The 25,091-nt window shown below is 35.6% G+C and overlaps 2 pseudogenes; one reads left to right on the top strand and one right to left on the bottom strand.

Moving 5' to 3' along the window:
• The window catches only part of LOC149577626 (uncharacterized), a 298,319-nt pseudogene that overhangs the window by 55,981 nt on the left and 217,247 nt on the right, over positions 1-25,091 (bottom strand).
• Positions 993-24,715, top strand: LOC149577627 (disease resistance protein Roq1-like; annotated as a pseudogene).

Raw genomic sequence — 25,091 nt, 5'->3', positions numbered from 1 at the left:
TTTGTGAGAACAGGGTTATCATTCGGTTATGTGTAGTCAGTTTCTGATATTGGCAAGTCATCTTCAAGACACTAAAATTTATGGGTTGCAGTGTGTCTAGTTTAGTTCAATGTTATGTTTTGGTAACAACTAAGGATTATGAGGTTATTGAAATTTGAAGCAGACTATTTATTATTTATCAAAACGAGCACTTATATTAAATCAGTTGACAACAGTTTTGAAAAGGTTTTTTCAGTTGATACATCAGTTTCAAGTTTACTATTCAGTTTTGAGAAAACAAAATATTGTATTTTTTTATGCTTTGAAGGTTAGAGTGACAGAGATCACATTTCATTGATCAGAAAGAAGTCTTCTACTGATATCGCAGTCATCCTTCTCAATTGTGCATCTGAGTTTTTGAAGCAATATTTTCAGAAACACTTTGTATGAGTTTCTTTGTGAGGAACAATATAAATACTTCACTCTGATTTGTTCCAGATTGTACAGAGTTAGTGTGGATAAAGAATAATCAGATTCTAATAATGAATATTTGTAAGCAATACTAAAAAACAGATTGTATGATATGATAGTCTGCAAAGTGAAATGTTATATAGTGAAACAGAGCAATCCTCTGTAATTGATTCCTTCATATACGAGGCATTGTAAGTCCAGTAAGAATTGGTAAAATGCCAGTAAGGCACACTTCCCCAGTGAGGCACTCGTGTATGTCAATGAAACTTCATAATTAAGCCAATGAGGCAATTCAAGTGGCTTTGTTTACTGGAAGGGTTTTCCACTCATAATAAAACTGTGTCAAATTCTTTTATGTGTTTCTCTCATATTATTATGTCTTGTATCTTTGGTTATGCTTACAATTTTATAAAGAGAGATCAATTTTAAGTGATTGTTAAGTTTAATCTGAAAGGAATGAGAAGTCTAAAGCCAGTAAATTTAGTAGCCTAGCAGGGGCATTAAGCCTGTAAGCCTGCTTGCCCAGTGGGAGCTTAAACGCAATGGCCAGGGAAACAGTTCTGCATCTTTACTAATGAAGCCAGGCCTTAATGGCTTTCTATGCATAGTGTCATCTGTACTTGCATTCAAATATAATAGAAGTTTAAAAAACACTTCGCGTTGTACAGGTTTTATTCTCCTTCAGAATATCGAATTTACAAAGTCCTGTATCCAAAGACACATACAGCGTGAAAATAGAGTTGCATAGAGCATTGAAGGTAATATATTGTAGAACTTGTATTGCTAATTGATGAACTGCTGCTACGTTTGCACAAGATGAAACTACAATTGTGATCAACAAAGTCATTAGAAGATGTCATAGATGCAGATTAAATAGTAGCCACTTTGTAGTGCATTACTTAGATCTATTATTTTATTTTACATGATACTTTTATAAAGCTCAATTTCATTTTTGTCCATGTAAACACGATATGGTTTTAGTCCTCCATCCTTCAAACTCATGATGCAAATCAGCTAATGTTATTATGTGATTGAAGGTATCTAGTGTAATATAAATTACTTTGCTCATTTCGTCATTTATTACTTTGCTTAATACTTTTAGAAAGGTCAATTACATTTTTGTCCATATAAACACAATAAGATTTTAGTTCTTCATCCTTTAAACTCGTGATGTGATTCCACTCATATTATTATGCTATGAAGATAGCTAGTTCCATTTAAATCACTATGTTCACTTCATCTCTTAAGTTTATTAGACCTCATTATGCATATGTACCTTTATCCACATGCCTCCTATTTTCTGTATTCCACTATCTTATCTAAGCATTAAAACATAGCTTCTCTGTGATTATATTATAATGTTCACAACAGAATATTTAGAATAAATATGAGTACTATATTCATTTTCTTCTACTGTTTAGAACAGATTGCTTGTACTTTTTTGTTTTGCTGATTCTTAGAGCTTATACTAGAAGATTTAGATATTAGTAATAGGAGCGACTTGAATGAATGTGATGACCATAATTGATTCGTACTAATATAATGCTCATGTTGGTCAAATTTGAATGATCACTGTATTACAATTATATTGCTCATGTTGGTCAAATTTGAAAGATCGCTGTATTACAATTATATTGCATTAGCCATTTAACCCTTATAATTAACATTACTAGAGTTCCAGAAGGAAAATAATAAGTCAAGGAGAATTGTCAATGAAATTTTCATTAGTGAAGGAGATTTGTCCTACTTTGATTTCGTAACTATGTTACGAATTTGGGTGGAGATGATGCGGGTCCAAGGTGTGGGGAAGCATTTTTTTTTGGGAAGGTTGAGTACATTTTTATAAATATTTGTAAATTATATATATGCAAGAAATATACAGAATTAAATCATTTGATAGCATGATGTTTCATTATTGATTAAGATAAATATTAAATGTCATTTGATAGTTTACAAATATTCAAAGAAACCATATCACATGTTCACAATTCCAATGAAAATAAAAAAATCATTACAATTACTCTGATGAATAAGAAAAGCAAACAAGTGACACAGTTAAAGTTCTTGTCTAATTTGTGGGGACAAAGAACATGATCGAGAATTCTAGATAAACGAAATTGTTATTTGTCAAATGTCAACATGTCTATTAGATCTAGTGTATTTTACTTTTAGTGGTAGTCTTTCCAAGCAAATTCTACAAGCGAAATGGTCAAAATTCTTGTCTAATTTGTGGGGACAAAGAACATGATCCAGAATTTTAGATAACTAAAATTGTTATTTGTCAAATGTCAGCATATATATTAGATCTCTAATGTATTTTACTTTTAGTGGTAGTCTTTCCAAGCAAATTCTATGGTTGGAAGTTGGAATTTAGGAGACTTCAAATAAGGTGATGTAGATGATATATAGAAATAATAAAATATGAACTTTATCAAAGCATAGATATAACATAGGATTTGAGATATTTCATTGATGAAGAGACACCATGTCATAAGTAGATACTAATCTAATTTGATAATCTTGAGTTAAAACAATCATTATTTGATCATATTATTAAGTAACATTGTACTTCACATTACTTTTCTAAAATAGGTATTAGTATTAATGTGATTTACCAACTCTAGCTATTACTATTTAAATTAAGCATATTTGTGCATAATTGATTGCATTTGTCTAATTAACTTAAATTAAAATTGAGAGATAATATTCTTATTTAAAATATGATATTAATTATATTATGTCAAATTATATATAGATAAATATAATAATACTTTCAAATAGAGATAAATATTATAAAAAATCTTATGAAAATAGAGATAAATATTATTAAAAATCGTATAGTTTCATATTGATTAAATTTGATATATTAAAAATTTTGTAATTAAAAAATAGTATATTAATATATATTTGTAAAAATTGTAATGCCTATTTCATAACAAAACAATTTGGAAACCTAAAATAATAAAGGTTGTTATTACATCATAATTTCTCTTCGTCTTCTTAGTGTGTATCTATTGTATGTATGTGTCTTTGTCCAACTTTCATAGGGGTTCATATAGCCTAGTATGGAAGCCTACTTGGATTCTTGGAAGATTAGTTATTCCAGCCAAACATTAACTTCGGCAATGGCCAAAACAAGGTTATATTAATTTGTCTCATCATGATTGGTGGTGACACGTTATTGACTAAACATGTTATTTGGTGGGAATCCAATAATTGTTTATTACTAAAAATAATTATTATCATTTTACCCTATATAGTTATGTAGATTCAACATATATTATAACTTTAACTGTATAAGCGTCATTGCTTGTGGGTAGGTGGTGTTGTCCAAATTTATGTACTTGAGTCATTCCTGATAACACATTTTCCATACATGCAGTCTAGTCCATAACTATTGGGTTCATGAAAGACTAGTTAAAGAATGCTCATGAAATTTACATTTCATGGCCTATAGTTGAAATTCTCACTAAGAATTTTTTTGGCCATTTTCTAAATATGATTTCTAGCCTATTGTTGCAAACTTCACTAAGCTATTCTGCGACTTTGAAAGTTTGTTGTTACTTTTGCAAGGGATACTACTTTTTTCTATTTTTTCTTCAAGATCAATTTTTTAAATGGTATATAAAATAACATAAATGTATCTTCTGGCTAAATAAGATGGATTTGTAGTTGGAGGTGCAAGCTTGCATAAGTGCATGATTCCACATTGACTAGATTTTAATATAGTTGAGGTAGGGTCCTCTTTAGTTTCTTTAAGGTAATACATCATATATTTTTCCTAGTAGATAATGATATTCCACTTTTTTTATTGATTTCAGGCAACAATAGTGTTGGTAAGCAGATTGTTCTTTAAGATCTTATCTCTTGAATGCCCAAAATATGAACAATATCTGATTACAACAGTTGAAAATTTACTTCTAAGAAGGTTGACTTATCTTTGAATTAATAGGTATAGCTCCCTATTGCAAATTTGTAATGAATCATGTTTTGTTCCTAAAACTTATATGGGATATGTTCTTAACCCAAGAACAAGAGAGGCAAAACCAAGCCAGGCCTAAATAGGATCTAACTTAGTCAAGAAGTGGTTTCTAAAGGATTGATTGAGTTTATGAACCCACACATCTTATGAACTGACAAAGCTTAATGATTCAATATGGCATAATAACTAACACTAAACTAAATCAACGAGAAACTAAACTATAAAGAAGGAAGGATTAACTAGAAGGAAAATGTCAAATGGATCTCTCTTTGAACCTATAATGACAATGCTTATCACATTTAGTTCACTGCCTCAAAACAGGGGAATGAAACTCTGTTCGTTCCTTGCTTCAATTTAGAGAAAAGAGAAAACATACAATTAATAACGAACAAAAATGGAGTAGAAAATAATTGATACAAAATACCATGAAATTGACTCTGCAACATCAAGTACTGCACAGCAAAAATTCACCAACCTTTAATTAATCTTTCAATTTCATACATATAGGATTTTGAGATGACCATTACAATAGAAGCTTAAATGGTTCGTCTCCTCAAAAGAATGACAAATGGCAAGAAACCAATTTGTTGTATTACAATGATTACATCAAAAAATGAAAGAGGCATAATATGAATCACTTCACCTTCTTTCCCTTTTCTGCTGTTGCCTTATAGGCCCCAGTAGCAACAATGATTGGAATTAGCTATTTATGCCTAGGCACATGTACATTGGTCTATCTTAAGAGCCATTTAGAATTCTCTTTGGCCAAGTCCTTCATAACATTCAGTCGATCTTGCAACTCCTTCGTGGCCATGTGTACACATCTGTTGAGTTTCTGAAGTTCTGAAACTCTGTCTTGCTGACAAGAGGATACATCTGTCAGACTATCTATGAATTTGGGGAAATTCTCCTACATAATGGTTATTCCAATAATTCCCTTTCCTTGCCCACTAGTCTACAAATCTGTATGCAATCCCTTGAAGAGCTCATAATCTCTGTCTTGATCTTTCTTTACTTTATCTTCAATCTCTTTAAGACCCTCCTTTGCTGACAAGATAATTTCTAACTTAAATTGCACACTCTATAGCCATTCATATAGAGGCTCATCCCCTTTAGGTAAAATCTTCTCTTCTATAGCCTCTTTTGCTTTCATTTGAATAATCATTTTCAAAAGAGAGACACAATCTATTAGAGTAATTATTTTTTTTCACTTATTACTTAAATCACTTTGATTTAATTAAATAAGTTGCCTATCACTCTAGTTTGCTTAAGCTATCTTGTAGGTGCATATAATTAATATTTTATATTAATTATAATGTGCAACCTAGCTTTTTTAGGCTTTAGGTTACCCTTTTTGGATTTCGATCTCCTTTTATAAGGATTGATCTCTTTGTGATTCATAGAATCCATTGAATAATATTTTTCTTTGTCTAAATATAATTTTTCTATTTTCAGATCAAACCCTTGCCTCTTCTTGTCTTTTTCTTCTCCATGACAGGTTTTTTGCATGTAGGTTTTCTTGGGCTTCATGGATTTGTTATGCCTATTTTCTCAAATCCTACATGGTATGAATTTTTTTAATTTTTTTAATTGTTTTTTTTATTGAAAAAGTAATTTTTTCATGCATTTTAGAGGGCCTGTTAGTTTTTTCTCCATAACTTGAGCATAGAGACATATTTTTTCGATCCAAAAAATGCACCAGAAAGCTGGTTCTGAGACAGAGATATTTGTGTAGGCTTTTTTGAGTTTTGATGCATTTTGGTTGCCTATTTTGGCAGTCAAATCTAGATGTTCTTTTTTGTACTCTAGGAGGCATATCTTGAGCATCCGATCTCTGATTTGGGACTTCTTTATATCATTTGAAAGTTGTTTCCACGCTCTTTCCAATGATGCTAGTTGTTGGTCTAAATTTTGCTCTAGGAACATTCTATTCAATCTTCTACATTTTTGCATTTTTGTGGATATCCTAGTTGTTTCAAGCCCGGGGATCAATTTTGTTGATTTAGATGCTTCATTTTGGATTGTACCTTATGTTGTATCAGTCTTATTCTTTTTCTAGATCATTTTTGATATCATTTGTAAGCATCTTTATTCAAATGCACTGAGATAAAGTTCCACTCTTGCATTTCAAGATCTTTTTCATCATTGTGATTCATTGTACTCGCACTATTTTATAAAGTGCCATGGGGGGATAGTTGTTTGTCGCTTATGTACCCTCTTCCTCTTTTGCCTCATGTAGTGTCGATGACATGTGCCTTTATGGGTGTCTATACCTCACTCTCGATGTGTCTGGTTCCTACGTTGTAGGATATTTTTTGGCCCACCTTTTCAGCTATCTAACACCCTACTTACATTAGGGGAGGTTATATTGTTGTCCTATGCTTCCTTGGTTCGATGGTTCGTTAGTGTGTGCTATGTATTTAATACTCGATCCTACATACTAGGCGATTACAGTGGCTGGCTACCTATGCATTTTGGTGAGATGGATCATCTACCATATAGACATGCTCAGTTTGTGCCTTCTATTTCCATGGAGGTTCTACAGATCAACTCTTTTCAACAGAGTTTTGTGGCTTTTCATGCTTCAGTGATTCTCTTCTAATCTCTCTTTGTTCCTTCTTTTGGAACGTTCTTTCCTATCTCTTTTTGGAGTAGGGTTTTTCCCATGTGGTTTTCTATATTTCTCCTCTTTATAGAGATTTTCTTGTGATTGGCTACCTAATCAGGCCTTATTGTTGGGACCCAATTTTCTATTTTCATAGCTATGCTACATTAGCTTACCTCCTGAGCTTCGCTTAGGGGGGGTGTTAGAGTAATTATTTGTTTGTACTGATTAATTAAATCACTTTGATTTAATTAAATAAGTTTCCTATTACTCTAGTTTTCTTAAGCTATCTTGTAGGTGCATATAATTAATATTTTATATTAATTATTATGTGCAACCTAGCTTTTTTAGCCTTTAGGTTACCCTTTTCGGGTTTTGATCTCCTTTTATAAGGATTGATCTCTTTGTAATTCATAGAATCCGTTGAATAATATTTTTCTTCATCTAAATACAATTTTTCTATTTTCGAATCAAACCCTTGCCTCTTCTTGTCTTTTTCTTCTTCGTGACATGTTTTCTGCATGTAGGTTTTCTTGGGCTTTGTGGAATTGTTATGTGTATTTTCTCAAATCCTACACAATCTTCACTCTTCACTCTTTCTCTGACCAAAGTATTTCTATTAGCCAAAATATTATCCTTCTCTATCTCTAATCTCAAGATAGCATTCCCAATTTTCTCTATAATGCAGACTCTGTCCAATTTGAGCTTCCCACTCCAATCCTTACCAATTTGACCAAAGTGCTTATCCTCTTGGAGCTGAGAGACAAGTGCTTGAACATCTATAGTAGTACGATTATTGGTCATAGACCTCTCGGAGATGCTTGCCAATAGACTAACCAATTGTTTAATAAATCCATTCAATTATTGAATCTCTACCTTTACCCTGACCTTTGACAACTTAAGACTCTCTAGTTGTCCTTCAATTACTTCATTTGTTGACTTCCACAAGCCAACCTTGGTATCATGTCTAGCTTCCCCAAGATCCACTAAATGCATAGTGAAATCGTTTGTAGTCATATCCTCAATTCTTCCTTCTTTATTAGCCTTAGCTATCTCCATTATCAGATGCCTTGTTTGAGGATCTTGCCCAAGGATAGGCAAGGTCTTCTACTTCTTATCCTTAGTTAATGTAGATCCAAAGTAGACTGCATGAGACAAGGTATCCTTATTGGGGCACCTTCATCCTTTCTCCTTCTTTTCCTATCCAGAGTGTCCTCTAACCAAGAATTAGTTCCTATAACTTTGGAAGCCATCCCAAGTGATTCTATGCTAAACATCTTCCTCTTGACCAGAGTGATTGCTTTTGCGGTTGAAGAGAATGGATTTTTAGAGTCTTGGGAAATGAGCATGGAAGCACCTTAGCTTTCCTTCACTTCTGAGGTCTTCTTAATTGCCTCATCTGATTCAGTGGATTTTTTTTCACTACTCCCTCCATCTCCCAAATCTACTATCTACACTGGAGAGCTACTAGGTAGGAGAAGTGTAGCACTTACTAACAGAATTAAGCTATTATGAGGTGAGGGAACTAGAATAATAGTATCATCTTTTGGTTCATCCACTTTCTTCTCTGCTACTGGTTGGACACCAATCACTAGGAGGGATCCATCTTAGCAAGTCTTAGCTATGGGGATGTTTTTGTCTCGAGGTTGATCACCTCCACCTGATGGTTGAGCTGGCCCTTGTGTGATGGCCAAGGTTACACTAGAAGTGCCACCTTGAGAGGACGAAGGCATTGCAGCTATTCGAGAACTTTGAGTAGGGGTGCTCTTACTTTGGCTTCTTGTTGTTGTAGTCCACTCAACCCACTTCCCAGTCCTTTTAACAATTCGAGCCATCATAATATCTAGATCATTTCCAACATCTTGATAGGGCTCCAAACTAATAAGGGTATTTCTTAGCTTTGTTAAATATGTATTACTAAACATATTTTTCCCATCATCTTCAATTCCTTCAAAATTAAGGTTGATTTTATAAATTTTTACTTTATTGACTATGAATCTAGCAAAAGCATGATCCTGACTCTCAAATTCATCTTTGCAATCTACACAGTAGTCTTCAATAGTGGTGATGTGCTTAATAATGCTTCCAATCTGCAATACTTCTCTTGCATATCCATTTGGATCAAACATAGGTCTTAAGACCTCATACATTTCAAATTTTTATTTCATCTTGAACACCTTTAGGATGTTCTTTGCATCAGAGTGGGACTCACAACTGAAAGCTCCCACCATCACGAGGAACTCATATCCCTTCTTTTTCAAACTCCCACTTAGTATGTTCACTTGGATTGCTTACCTCATGATCTTGATCAGCATGATCATGTCGCTCGAATATCTGGGAAGCTTCAAAGGGAATCCATCAAAAGTTGCAAGGCACAAATACGAAAAAGATGAGAACTGGATAAAATAACTCTCAAACTAACTAATAGCTGCCATTGCTTCAGGACTGAATCTCCTCTTTGGGCATCCCTGGAGCTCCCTACAAATTCTCATAGTAAATGCATCATTAACCTTAGTGTACTCTGCATAACTATTTTCCAATTGCAAGCATGGGTAAAGCTCATAAGACTTCACATCATCAGGAAACTCTTCCACTCTTGGAAGGCCTCACCATAATTGTAGAGAAGCCAACATGTAAATGAGAAATGAGGACATGTAGAAAGTATTTTAGAATTTGGCATTTGGAAGAGCTTTAGACATAATCTCACTTAATTCATGAGCCCAATCAATATATTGGGTATTTGAGCATATAACTTGCACTAAAAAGAAATATTGTTCAATAAAATTTAAAGCTTCTACTTCACCTCTTGCTCTATGCAATAGGACCAAGATGTTAACAATATTAGGTTTGAGATTACTACCAAGCAGAGTTTTAGGGACTTTACTCTTGGTGCCTCACTCACTCTCCCTCTCCCACTGCCTACTCTCTCTCTCTCTCTCTCTCTCTCTCTCTCTCTCTCTCTCTCTCTCTCTCCCTCTCTACTCTCTCTCTGCTACCCCCTGCCCTCTCTCACATTTTCACACTCTCTCTCTTTCTCTCTTACACACATTTCCATTCCCCCTCTCTCTCTCCCTCTCCCACTCCCTCTCCCATCGCCTACTCTCTCTTCCATCCCCTACTCTCTCTCAAGCTACTCTATCTTCCCCCTCTCTCATTCCCTACTCTCTCTCTTTCACACACATGCACTCCTATCCTCCTCTCTCTCGCTCTTCCTCTCCCACTCCGTCTCCCACCACCTACTCTCTCTCTCCCCTATCCCCTACTCTCAATCTCTCTCTCCCAACTTGTACTCTCTCTCACACTTCCTCTCTCTCCCATCCCCTACTTTCAATCTCTCCCCCCCATCCCATACTCTCTCTTTGCCACCTCTACTCTCTCTCTCACACTTCCTCTCTCTTGCATCTTGTAATCTCTTTGCCACCCCTACTCTCTCACATTTCCTCTATCTCCTATCCTATACTCTCTCTGCCACCCCTACTCTTTCTCACTTCGTCTCTCCCCTCTCCCATCCCCTACTTTCTCTCTATCTCTCTCTCACACACAAATAGCCATTCCCTCACCCCACCCCCCCAACTCTCTCTTGGTTTTGGTTTGCAATTTAGGTCTCAATAGTGTGTGCGCACTATAGCGCATGTGCACTACCTCGAATTCAATAGCATTTTAATAGGGCGTGCGTGCTATAGGGTGCACGCGCTATTCAAAGCTTTGCATTAAAACCAAGCCTAAGGCTTTGTTTTGCCTTGGAGATCCAACCCAAAGGTTTGGAGTTTATAAACAGGTCTGAGACGTGTTTTCCAGCAAACATACAAAAAATGATTGATTTTTCTTGTGTGCTCCCCTTCAAGATTCTTCGTGGTTGGGTATCGATAAGATCAGGTTACATAAAATTATAGGTCTCTGTGTTAGCTATCTAACCATATAATTTATTTTTAATTTGAACTATTTTAAGTCTTTTATCTATAATTTCTTTTGAATGTATGTTCATTTTTTGTCAAAAACCACCATGTACTAATTGGGCTGTAGATTTTAGCTCATTCATCGAAATTTGTAACAACTTAGTTTTTTAGAAACTAGACTCCATTCTACACACTTTGAAAAAAAGAAGTTTTGATTTTAGATTAGTTTTCAATCATTTCTAGGGGGAGCACCCAGATATTTCACATTTTTGGGATGGGTCTAATTTAAAAATTCATTAAAAAAAAAATACACATTATAAAATTACCTGAAAAATCTAGGATAAACTACATAGTGTTAGGCAACTTTTGATTGGAGCGATTAAAGAATTTCAAAAAAAAAGTTAAAATTTTAGGGGGGCCACACTTTGTACTATGTTATGTTTTTTTGGAATAAATAGTACCACTTTCTGTGGCCCCCTTTTTTGAGGACCTAAAACTAAACCATTTTGAAAAAAAATTAGTAGTTTAGAAACTAGATTCAAAGGACTACGACTTTTGTTTTTGTCATATCTTAAAATTTGAGCATAACTATCTTCAAATTCTTGTTGAAGTCCAGAATTTGCTGATTTCAGGAAAAAGGTGTCCACTTATACCCCCCTTTTGGCACCACAACTTTGTGCACATACCCTAGAAGTAACATACATATATTGTAACTCTGAAAGTAGGCCCAAAGATTGTGGCAACTCCGCAACAAGTTGATTCATATCCACACAAAACTCTACTAGATTCATGTAATTGTCTATAGAAGAAGGTATCTTCCCTACTTTGGAATTCCCTCCCAACCATAACTTGGCTGGTTGAGTCATATTTCCAGCATTTGAAGGGATCTCTACACTCAAATTATTGTCATTCAAATAAATCTCTTCTAGTAGTGGAAGCTCAAATATGGAGAGGGAATTCTTCCGCTGAGGCTGTTATTATAGATTGACAAATAATTGAGCTTTTGAGGCTGCCAAGCTGGACAAGGATTTGCTAATGCAGATGATTCTGGGAGAGATCTAAAACCTCTAACTGTGTGCAATTTTTTAGCTCAGGAGGAATGGTGCCAGAGAGATTGTTAAAGCTCAAATTGAACTCTTCCAAATTGTCTAAACAAGATATTGTTGAAGAGAACTTTCCATAGAGTTAGCTTATACACTATGTTTTCTGGAAGGTAGGTGACTCCTTTCCAAAGGTAGGGGTACTTGTTGGAGGAATTTGTAAGGAAGCTAATGTACACAAAATCAATTCCTACAGTAATCTTTAAGAGGATGATTATGCAAATTCAACTAACTATTGTAGAGATCTCAAAAAAATGCATAATAACATAATCAAAATAATAATGAACTCATAACAAAATGATTACCATGGGGAAACCCTTTCGGGAGAAAAATCCCACCCTCAAAAACCCACACAATGTATTCTCAAATCAAGAAGATTACAATACACTTGCAATGCAAGTTCTTATAGGAGCGCATCACCACAACTCAAACTCAGACTCAAACTTAGACTCAAACTTAGAGAGATACTCCTTCTAGCACCAGTCTTGAACACTAAACTCAACGATTTAAACACCTCTCCAAGCCTTCCTTTTATAGTGATTTTCTATTTGGAAGCCATTTGTGGTCTTACAAAACCATGGGCCAAAACCATGGGCAAAAAAACCATGCCACATGTTACCCACTTGTCATTTGTAACTCCAAGAATAGCATTTTCGTTCATAAATTTTTCCTCTAGTTTAGACCCCCATAAAAGTCATATAATGAGTTGTTTATAATCTAAACATAGCCCTTCTACATTGTTCTAGAGACTAGACACATTTTTAACAACTCATACACCTTTTCCAACACATAAACATGTGAAAACTACCACAAACAAATTCTAGAATTTTCTAAAAAAATTCTGGAGTATTTTGGAAAAAGTTTGCAAGGTTGAGACACAATTCTCAACATTCTCCCACTTGCTGAACACCTTGCATGAGTCAAGGTATCCACAGTTTCATAGACATAATTGCTAGGGGTCGAGAGTCCCATAGACTTTGAACACCATCTGAATTTCTTTGTGTTCATGGGCTTAGTTAATGCATTAGCAACATTCACTAAAGTCTCTACCTTCTCCAACTTCACCTTGTTGTCTTCAACCATATCTCTCACAAAATAATATTGTACATCAATGTGCTTGGTCTTGGCATGAAATGTTGGGTTCTTCACTAGGTAGATTATACTGTGACTGTCACTATAAATTGTCACTGCACCCTATTTGAACTCTATATCTGAACAAAGTCTCTTAAGCGAAATGGCTTCCTTGTAGGCATGGGTAGCTTCCATATACTCTGCCTCAGTAGTGGACAAAGTGATCACAACTTGTTGCTTGCTCATCCAACTGATTGCACCACCGAATAATGTAAACACATATTTACTAGTGGATCTTTTACTATCAACGTCACCGGCCTAGTCTAAATCCACATAGCCTCGAATATCCAGGGAATGTTGATTTCATGTTCCATGAAAACATATAGAGTACTTTGAGGTATCCCGCAAGTATCTAAAAACTCTTTTTACTGCATCCCAATGTGCTCTTCTTTGATTAGACATATAACAGGAAAGTACTCCCACTGCTTGGGCAAAGTCTAGTCTTGTATAGACCATAGCATACAACAAACTTCCAACAACACTTTGATACGATACTCAACTCATCTCTTCCATCTCCAATGGGGATGAAAGACACTATGAGCTAGAAAGCTTTGTTCCCATAGTAACAAGAACACTAAATGGTGTAGAATCCTCTATATTGAATCTTCTTAGAATATTACCAACATATTACGTTGTTGCACCAAGACCTTTCATTTCAAACTTTGTTGAGAGCTAAGATTTAAATTATGCAATCAAGACCTTTTCCTTTGCCAATAAACAACATGTCATCAACATATATGGAAATAACTAGGAAATATTCAACATCTAACTTGTAGTATATACAGTAATCAAATTTTGATCACACATATCCCAAACTCAATACATGTGTATCAAACTTCTGGTACCACATCCAAGGACTTTGCTTTAGATCATACAAGAATTTCTTCAATTTGCAGACCAAATGAATTTTACCTTTCACTACAAATTGCTCTAGTTGTGTCATATAAATTTCTTCCTCCAAATCTCCATGAAGGAAAGTTGTCTTCACATCTATCTGCTCAACTTCTAGATCATAAGGTGCTGCAATAGAAAGCAATAATCGAATGGATGTCATTTTTGCTACAGCAGAAATTTTTTCACCATAATCAATTCCCACAACCTAGGAGTAACCTTTTGCAACCAAATGTGCTTTATACTTCTCAATGCTTCCATCTGAACCCATCTTCCTTTTGAACACCCATTTACAACCAACATGCTTCCATCCTTCAACAATGGTACAAGGTCCCATGTGCCATTCCTCTTCAGAGCTGCCATCTCTTCTTCCATGGTTATCTTCTAGGACTCTGAATCATTCATACCAAGAGCCTTTTCTATAGATTTTGGTTCATCAATATTAGCATTCAAAGAAAATATACATCTTCAATCATTGGGAGAATATCCATACTTTTCTGGTGCTTTCCTCTATCTACTAGACCTTTGAACAAGATCTGGTTTAGGGTCATGATTAGGTTCTCCCTGTTTCGCTCATGATTCAAAACTTGCAGAGCTCTCTTCAACAACTTGTCTTTCTAAGGGCCTCAATTCAAACTTTCTCAATAGCAAGAAGTTGAATCACATCTTTCTTTCTTTTTATCTATTCTAGCTGCACTATAATAGAAGAAGGCTCAGTTTATCTAAAAATAACACTTTTGGAATAAAATGCCTTTTGTGCAATAGGATCCCAAAGCTTGTATCCTTTCACACCATAACTATATCCAATGAAGATACATTTGACAACTTTGTTGTCCAATTTTGTCTGTGTCTCCTTTGGCACATGAGTATATGTCGAGCACAACCAAAAAATCTTAGATGTTTAAGAGAAGGCTTGTGGCCCAAACATGCTTCCATTGGTGTCTTATCAATAAGAGCTGATGTAGGAGACATGTTTATTAGGTAGCAAGCAATGGCTATAGCTTCAACCTAAAACTTTTGTTCCAATCTAGCTCCACTTAACATACTCGTAGCCTTCTCCATCAAGGTCTCATTCATTCTTTCTGCAACTCCATTCTATTGTGGAGAATGTGGAGTTGTCTTCTCTCTTTTAATACCACAATATTTACAAAATGTGTCAAAATAATTGGAGCAATATTCACTGTCATTATTAGTTTTTAAATGCTTTATCTTCTTTCTAATCTACAACTCAACCATTGCTTTGAATTTTTTGAAACAACTGAAAACTTCAGATTTACTTCTAAGAAAATAAACCCATGTTCTTCTACTGAAATAATACATGAAAGAAACATAATAAATTGATCTACCAAAAGAAGAAACATCAATTGGACCAAATACATCCAAATGGATTAGATCCAAAATACATGAGGACCTATGAGAACTTGAGTAAAATTGAACATGGTTTTATTTACCATAGATACAATACTCATAAAAATCAAAATCAAGATTGCAGTCATTCAAACCATCAACAATGTTTTTGTTCTTTAAGGTTTGTAGACCTTTCTCACCTATGTAGCCGAGTCTTTGGTGCCATAACATAATCTTGTCTGTAGGTAACTTTGATTCAGTAGATAGAGTACCCTTGGGTACCTAGAAACCACGACCATCCATTGAAAGAGAAACCCTCTCCTTCTCCAAAAAAGTAGTCCTCTTCATAATCTTATTAGAAGTACTATTGCACTCAACTGTGCATGCATCAAGCTTGTACAATGTACCCAATCTACTTCCTCTTGTTATTACCATAACACCTCTCACCGTTTTCACACCTACTTTAGAAAACTGTAGATGCACACCCACATCTATTAGTTTACTAACATATAACAAATTCCTTGCTAGTCTCGGGATATGCAAGACACCATCAAATCTTTTAATTCTACCATTAGAAAATTTCACATGAATACTCCCACGACCAACAATATCAAGAACTAAATTATCACCCAAATACACCTTACCACCATCAAACTTTTCATATTTACTAAACCAATTTCTATTAGGAGTCATGTGAAAAGATGCACCTGAGTCTATCAACCATGCATTTTCACCTACATGAGTGGCCAAGGTTGTGATGAAAGCATCTCCATCTTCCTTCTTGGACTCAGAATCAGAGTCTTGCTTCTTCTTCTTTTTCTTTTCCTTTTTGGAGTCCTTTCATAAGTGTCTAGGTTTTCCAATATTCCAGTAGATTGCCTTGGACTTACCAAAAAATTTTGATCTCCCCTTATTCTTGGACTTAGAATGGCCACGCTTCTTTTCATTCTTGTCTCTTTCCTTTGGTCTTCCTTGAACACTCAGAGAGACCTTCCTTCTCATCTCTTCAAAAAGTAGAGAACCAACAAGATCCTCCATCTTTAAGACAACTAAAGTGCTCCCTATGGTCATGACAAGGTTGTCCCATGAGTTTGGAAATGAACATAGCAATATTTGGCACCTTTCTTCTTCATCCATCCACACCCCAACTGAGGCCAACTGAGTCACCAACATATTAAAACTTTCAAGATGCTCAAAAATTTGTCCACCTTCTTCCATTCTTAAGGAATACAATTTCTTCCTCAAGAAAATCTTGTTCACAAGTTATTTTTCTTGATAGATCTCACTTAGCTTCTTCCAAAGCTTCTTTGAGGTAGGTTCTTCACAGACATTAATTAGTATAGAGTCTACAAAACACATTCTGATGAGACTTTTAGCTTTTCTATCTCTCACTTCATACCTTGTGGCCAAAGTTGGATCTGTGGGCGTTAGCTTCTTCTCATCAATTGCATCCCATTGATCTTGATCAATCAATAGGTCTTCCATCTTCAGCTTCCACATCTCAAAGTTTGTACTAGAAAACTTCTCTACATCAATCCTCCCTATGTGTTTGCCATCTTTGCAATCCTGCAAAACAGAGATAAAATAGCTCTGCACAAGCTCCCACTCAAACCTTGATTAGCTCAAAAAACCCTGTACCCAACAAATAGAACCAAAACTGGTCAAGCTTTGATACCACTTGTAAGGAAGCTAAGGTGTGCGGAATTTCTTCCTACACTAATCTTTGAGAGGATGATTATGCAAATTCAACTAAATATTGTAGAGATCTCAAAGAAATGCATAATAACATAATCAAAATAACAATGAACTCATAACACAATGATTACCATGGGGAAACCCTTCTACTAGGAGAAAAACCCCACTCTCCAAAACCTACACAATGTATTCTCAAATCAAGAAGATTATGTAATACACTTTCAATGCAAGTTCTTACAGGAGCGCATCACCACAACACAAACTCAAACTCAGACTTAGAGAGATACTCTTTCTAGCACTAGTCTTGCAAACTAAACTCGATGATTCAAACACCTCCCCAAGCGCTCCTTTTATAGTGATTTACAACTTGGAAACCATTTGTGGTCTTACAAAACCATGGGCCAAAACCATGGGCAAACCAATCATGCCGCATGTTACCCACTTGTCATTTGTAACTCCAAGAATATTATTTTCGTTCATAATTTTGTCCTCTAGTTTAGACCCCCATAAAAGTCATATAATGAGTTATTTATACTCTAAAAATAGCCCTTCTACATTGTTCTAGAGACTAGACACATTTTTAACAACTCATACACCTTTTCCAACTCATAAACATGTGAAAACTACCACAAACAAATTCCAAAATTTTCTAAAAAATATCTAGAGTTTTTCAAAAAAAGCTTGCAAGGTTGAGACATAATTCTCAATAGAATTCTAGCTACTGAAAAAGTTTGTAGGAGTAATAAAGTTGTTGAGAAGAGAAATAGAATGGTTCCATCATTATTCACTGGTTCACTACATTATGTCTGAAAAGAAAATACAATCAATGCCTGACTGTAAGTGAGCTCATTCTAAATTTTTCAAATAATTAACTATTTCCTAAGAAGTAAGTGTCATTTGGAGTGAGGCAAGGCCTTTATCCTTCTTTTAGTTATGACACTCAACCAAGTCTTGAAACCTTCAAACTAGGGTAGATCTATGAAATGAGGCTTCTTAAAATTTCTCATATTACTGAGAGAATTCAGCCAACCTTTTCCACATCAAGGGTTAACATAGGATAGAAGCTCTAGGAAAATATGAGGAACAAAATATGTTGTTTCTACATTTCCAAGAATTTTGTATTGTTTTCTAATGCTACTATTATAAATGCCGAATGATTTGCTTTAACTATAAGTAAGTTCATTATGAAATTTAGGAGCAATCACTCATTTCTTAACCAATGAGTATAATATGGAGGGAGGCAAGCCCTTTATCCTCAAAATTGAGAATAAATAGAGTTTCCAAATTTTTAGCTTTGATTTGTTTTTCTTAATGTAGGTGAAATCACATTCTATCAAATAAATTAGTTGATTCCCCCATCTAAACTATTCAAAATGTAGTGTGCATTATTCATGCTTACTCTGAGATACTTCTAAGAATTTACTAAGAAATTTGCAAGTCAATGTAAGTCAATTTTTTTGGAAAATATGATGAAAAAATGTATGTGGTCTCTAATTTTGTGAAGTCAATTCCTTGTTAATGATGCATCATATATTTTCTAATTACATGGAATCAATCTGTTGACGATTTAGACCTAAAAAACCCTTGTGGTCTTAAAGAAAATAAGAAGTCCCCTTTAAGCCTAGGCCAAAAGCAATTCAACAGGGAGAAGGGTGTGAAGATGGAAGATGATAATGAGAGTGAGCCTAAGAAGAAAGAGGCTAGCATGTTCAAGTCGAGGTTTGATAAAGTCAAATGGATGAAATTGAGAGTGGTGATGAATCCTTTGTATACTTTGGTAAGACGAAAGAGGCCCCCATCTCAAAATTTGTAAAAGAAAATGGTTGATTACTAATTCATACCCTCCTTCTCAATATCTAATCACTTAGGATGAACAACAAGGAATTATCTAGTGCATAGAGTACATGATAGGGTTTGATGATTACCTATCTATACAACCTCTTGGAAGAGGAGAAGAGTGACTATGGGTAACATCTCTTTTGAAGTGAATGAGGAAGTCATTAAAAAGACATGGACCTCTTGACTATGGCATGGAAATGGAAAAAAAAAAGTTGAATTTTGGATGTTGCCACTAATTCTTTTAGGAGGATGAATGTGTTACAAGCTAGGGTTGTCATTGCATTAAAAGATCGACCTATCAATGCTTGACACGACCACTAGGCTTACAAAATATAGGAGGTGGTTAAGCCATGCCATGAATACTCAAGGGGAATGTTGGTGATTAGTCCAATGATTCCCCCCTCAGTGTTACCTATGGAGATTCAAATCTTATATTAGCAAGCTCTGATACCGCTTGTTACAAGTTAGGGTTTCCATTGCACTAAAAGATCAAGTTATCAATGTCTGATACAACCACTAGGCTTATAAACCATAGGAGGTGATTAAGCCATTTCATGAATTCTAAAGGGGAATGTTGGCAACTAGTCCAACAAAATCACCTACCAAGCTACATGGAGGTTATTTTTAGGAGAAACTCCGTGAACCCTATGATACTGTGCATACTATGATCATGAAATATTTTGCACTTGAGGAGCATTTTGGGATTTATTATTCCTATCAAATGCCTATTTTGAAACATTTTAGAAACCATGATTCTATTTCATTACTAATTTTTTCTTCATTCTCTTGAAATCCTAATTAACGAGGCTACAAAGTCTAAAACCCAAGGGAAAAAATCACTATTCTTTATCAAGACCTAATCTTTAGGCTACATAACACTTTCATCTCTATTTTTTCCTCCAAAGGCCTATTATAGTTTAGGAAGCCCCCATGTCTTCAAACCCTCCATCATTTAGTATTATGAACTCTCCTAAACCAATCAAAGAAGCGCATTAAAAATCTCACATGTAAACCTTCTAGGGTCCTTTGAATGTCTCCCCTACCACTATCACTCTAGAGAAGCAAAGGAAACAAAAAGGATTACCCTCCCCTTAAGTTGAAATTCAAGGCCTCTAAAAAAGCTAAGCTCAATATCTTAGAAAATGACTCTAATATTGAGGTAACAAAAGAAACCAACACTCCCCAAACCTTCTAGGAAGGCTAAAAGCTTGAAGGAGGTGTTGGACTCAGTTGAAGGAGGGGAGAGTGAAAATAATAATAAAGAGGAAAAAGTGATTGCGAAGGTATTATGCTTTTTCAACTAACAACTCCTCCCATGTTTCAGAGATCCTTATAACCAAGTGTTTAGATGTTGCTCAGAATGTTGTCGTGGAGGGAAATGCCATATTACCCACTATGGATAGGGGTAAGTCCCCCATTTGTGAGAAGTGTGATAAATGTGAAGTTGTTTGAGAGGAGATATATATATAATTAAAAAGGTTTTGGATGATATGTACAGAAAGTTCCATGACATCTCTTATTTTTCCCTAAAGGTGATGTGCAACTTAGCCACCACCTTGTGTTTGATGCAAGACATACTCAGTGAGAAGGGAAATGAATATAGTAATTACAAAGAAATTTTTAATTTCCCAACAAAAGATTGGGAAAGGTTGGTGCTAACAAATCCATGCAATAGAAAAGAGGCTTAGGGATATGGTCCCTTTATCTTTTTCATTATTTCTTATAGTGGTCTTCACGATGTTGTATCCATTTTTGTTTATATCACTGATCTTGTTATGTTTAACTCTAGTTATTTCTGTCAGTATGGTCTTCTCTAAGGACTTTTATTAGTACTTTGATTAGTATGGTTAATAATGCTAGAAGTAGTTTGACTAGTATAACTGATGTTGATAGTAATAGGAAATATAGCTATAATAGAAGATGTCTCATTGGTTGTGATATGTAGAAGTAACTATGACTATTTTTTATATTAGATCCGTGTATTATTAATGTGTTAATATTGTCAATCTATTAACTTTTAGCCTTTCAATTTTATTCTATAAAAATAACATCATTGTTTTATTTCTAATATCATAAAATATATTTATATTTTAAAATAAAATACTTATTACCTATTTTTTGATACTTCATTTATTTTTATTTTTTCAAAATTTAACTACTATCTTTAATATATGATTCAAAAGTGAAAAATGGCCAATAGGGCCATCAAATCTTATGTCCGATCTGCACTTAAATATGTAATCCAAGTGAAATGTCACTCTTTTATTTGCAGCGGACACTTATTAAAATGAGAGACCATTAGTTGTTAAATGTTAACCTTTTCACGAAAAAGAATGGGACTAACCCATCCTCTCGTCGCATTTGAAGCAACATAGCTCAATAATATAACTAGATTCTTTGGACAGGTCCATGATGGTCCAATTTCTATTTCCCTTGTTTTTTGTGGTGGATATTTCGACGGAAAGGCTGAACCAGTCACCTTTTTTGAACGACCCTCGAACAGGAGGCCAGGCCGCCTAATTTCCAGACGTTTTCTTGGTTATTTCTTGGAAAGGATTGAACTCGCGTGCTGTATAATCTGTTTATTGCAACATAAATTCATATTGTAATTACATCCAAATCGCACTGGTATTGCATTGAAATTGTAATTGCTTTGCTCTCTCTTCCTGCCCAAACGGGTGATTAGGTTGGAATTGGTTGATGGCGTCTACTTCGTCACACTTATAAACTCAGGAATTTGATGCTTTCTCTTCTCCATCCGACCAGCATGATCAGGAATTTGATGCTGTCACTGTCAAAAGGGGCATGTTTAGTGAATCTTCAAGATTGTTTGATGTGTTCATCAACCACAGAGGTCCAGATGTCAAACAAACTCTTGCTATTCAACTTTACAATTTCCTTGAGCAGCTGGGAATTCGGACATTTCTTGATTCCAAAGAGAAGCAACTTGGAGATTCATTTCCTTCCACTATTCAGACAGCCATCCGCTCTGCTTCAGTCCACGTAGCCATCGTTTCCAAAGGATATGCAGACTCGCCTTGGTGTTTGGACGATCTGCTTCTCATGCAAGAAACTGAGGCCAAAATTATCCCCGTGTTCTACCAAGTCAAACCTTCTGATGTCCGCTACATAGAAACAGGAATGTACGCTGCAGCTTTCATTGAATATAAACATAAGGGCAGATACCTGGAGAAGCTTAACCAGTGGAAAGAAGCCCTCCTATCTCTTTCACTTACAGCAGGGGAAGAGATGAGTAGGTAATATTTTTACAATTTTAGTTGCATCTTGATATATATGATTTTTCTTTCTCAAATCTGTTGTACCAATTTTCTGAATGAATCTTCCTTTATTGGGATAAAGTTTGAGTGACTGGCATTGCCAAAATATAGTTTACATGTTGCCCAATATCCAGTGGGGCTCAGCGAACTTGTCAAAGACTTTGAAAGGTGTTTCTTTAAGGGACCTATTCACGATTTTGATAAGGGTAAGGTTATCGGCATTTTTGGCATGGGGGGGTCGGGGAAGACAACTCTGGCCAAAGAGTTGTTCAACAGAACCAGTTTGAATTATTCAAGAACAAGTTTTTCGTTTCATGTGCGAGAAGCATCTGAAAAAGGAGAATTGCCTTCTTTGCAACTTAAGCTTCTCAAAGATCTCTTCCATCGAGATGATCTCAGTTTTACAACTACAGAGGAAGGAACGAGTTATCTCAAAGATGTCTACGAAGGAGCCCGGCCCATTTAAGGTTCCTAATTGTTGTAGATGAAATCATTCACGTGGAGCAGTTAAGTGCTCTACTGGTCATGGATATCTTTAAAAATATGGGTGATAGCTTGGTTATTGTCACAACCCGGGACGTTGCTGTGCTCATAAACGCGGGGATATCTGACCGTTATTGTCTAAAAGGAATGGACAAATATTATGGGAGCGAACTCTTCTGTTGGCATGCATTTGACAAACCCAATCCATTGAGCGGATACGAGGAGTTGGTTAATTCTTTTGTAGACGTGTGTGGAGGTATACCTCTGTCTCTTCAAGTTTTAGGCAGGCACGTTCATGGTAGAAGTGATGATTATTGGAGGTCAGAATTGAATGAAGTTGGAAAAACGCTGCCTCGGGACGTAATGCGAAGGCTCAGGATAAGTTTTGATACATTGAATGTCGAAGAAAAACAAATTTTTATGGATATTGCTCGTCTTTTCGGGGGCAGACATCAGTATATTGCCGAAGGAGTATGGGAGGGATCAGGGTGGAATGCTCAACGTGCACTGGAAACCCTAAGAGATAATTGTCTAATCGAAAAAGAAGAAGAAGAAGATACATACTTGCGAATGCATGACCACCTGCGAGACTTGGGACGGGAAATGGCACTTGAACTCAGCCCTCCTCACCGCCCCTGGCGTCCTCAAGATCTGCAAGATTTGGTATGACTGTTGCTCTACAGGTTTCTCCTTAAAATTTTAATTTTACAAGCTTTATCATTAACAGGAAACTGAGGTGCTTGTGTCTATGCAGAAGTCCCAGGGTTTCAGAAATATCCTGGAGAATCCTAATATCAGGTGTTTTTATTCCATTTCTGATAAGTCCTTGAATTCTCGAGTTAAATTCTTCATAGGTCAATCAAATATCTGCATTGGGACTTCAGCTTCCTTACTATGGCTCGAGCTTGAGGGCGATTCCAGTACACAACAGCCACTAAAGAGCATTCCTTCATGGATTCCTCTTCAAAGTTTGCAGGGTTTGAAAATCGAACGCGGACCATTTAAAAAGTTGTGGAGGAATCGCATACAGGTATTTGGTCTTTTCTTTCAAGATCTGAATCTTCTTCGACGGTATGGTAGAATCCTCTGGGCTATTTTGTTTCAAATCATAGAGAGATTTACACAGATTTATCTTTGAATTTCAGGCACCGTTCCAAATGAAGACTCTTGATATTACAAATTGTAAGCCTTTGAAAAGTGTATCAGGAATATCTAATCTGGAAAAACTTGTGGTGCTGAATATCAGTCAATGCCCAGAGCTCCAGGAGCTTAAACTTGGTAATCTTGGCTGCCTGGAAAGAATTACTCTTAAAAATTGTGATCATTTGAAACTGGTAGCGGGGATATCTAATCTTGCAAAGCTTGTCAAACTGGAAGTTTTTGGTTGTTGGAGGTTAAAGTTTGAGAGTCTGTGTCTGAGTCGTATGAACTGTGTGGAGAGCTTAATATTTGATAAAACTGTAAAGGTTAAATATTTTATGTTTGATGATTGTCAAACTTTGAGGATAATAAAATTTTGTTGTGAAAAGCTTGTAGAGTTGAGCATTCGGGCCTGTCCGGAGCTTGAGGGTTTGCCAGATTTTAGATGTCTAAGTCGCATGGAGACGATTATAATTGATGGATGTGGAAAACACGAAGCTCTTACCGTGGATAATTGTCCGAAATTGAGAAGCGTCTCAGGTGACTTAGGGGTTAGAATATTGCACATGAGTGATTGTCCCAGGCTCGAGGAGTTGCCAACTCTGTCCATAATGAGCTATTTGGAAATTGTGGAGATATATTCTTGTAGCAAGCTACAGAACATTATGCTGCCAACAACACTCATCAGTCTGTCGATACTGAGTTGCAGACATTTGCAAAGAGTAGCAGGAGGCGGAGATCATACAAAGCTTACAAGGTTGTTCATTAGAGACTGCCCTGAGCTTGAGGAGATGCCAAGTCTTTCCAGCCTGAACAGCTTGGAGAGAATTACAATTGATTAAAATAATTACACTGATAAAAATATTCATCAGTCTGCATAACTATTGCAGCAATGCAGTAGTCCACAAAAGCATTCCCATGTTAATATTATTGATTGCGAGACTCCTTTTACCTGCCAATCGTAAGTCTCACATTAAAGGGAATGTTTAAATTATTTCATTTCTTCTCTCAAGATAGTTTATGAAGTATAATATTCAACAGTGATTAACATTTATTCAACAGCCATTAGCACCGTCCAATTTTATCTAATACAGGTTCACATGTGTACTTCTTCAACTTAGAGTCAAAGAGTGAGACATCCACACCATCAAAATCATCAGGGACACAATTCCGGCCTCATCTTTTATGATGTTGGCCCTTGCATTCAGTAAGACTTGATCCTAGTGAACTATTTTTATATTCGTCACCTTACGT

Source organism: Cupressus sempervirens, chromosome 1, assembly GCF_028749045.1.
Source record: "Cupressus sempervirens isolate cs-2001-9-10 chromosome 1, ASM2874904v1, whole genome shotgun sequence".
Lineage (NCBI taxonomy): Eukaryota > Viridiplantae > Streptophyta > Pinopsida > Cupressales > Cupressaceae > Cupressus > Cupressus sempervirens.
Note: the sequence above shows the minus strand (reverse complement) of the source record. Positions and strands in the feature narration are given on the sequence as shown.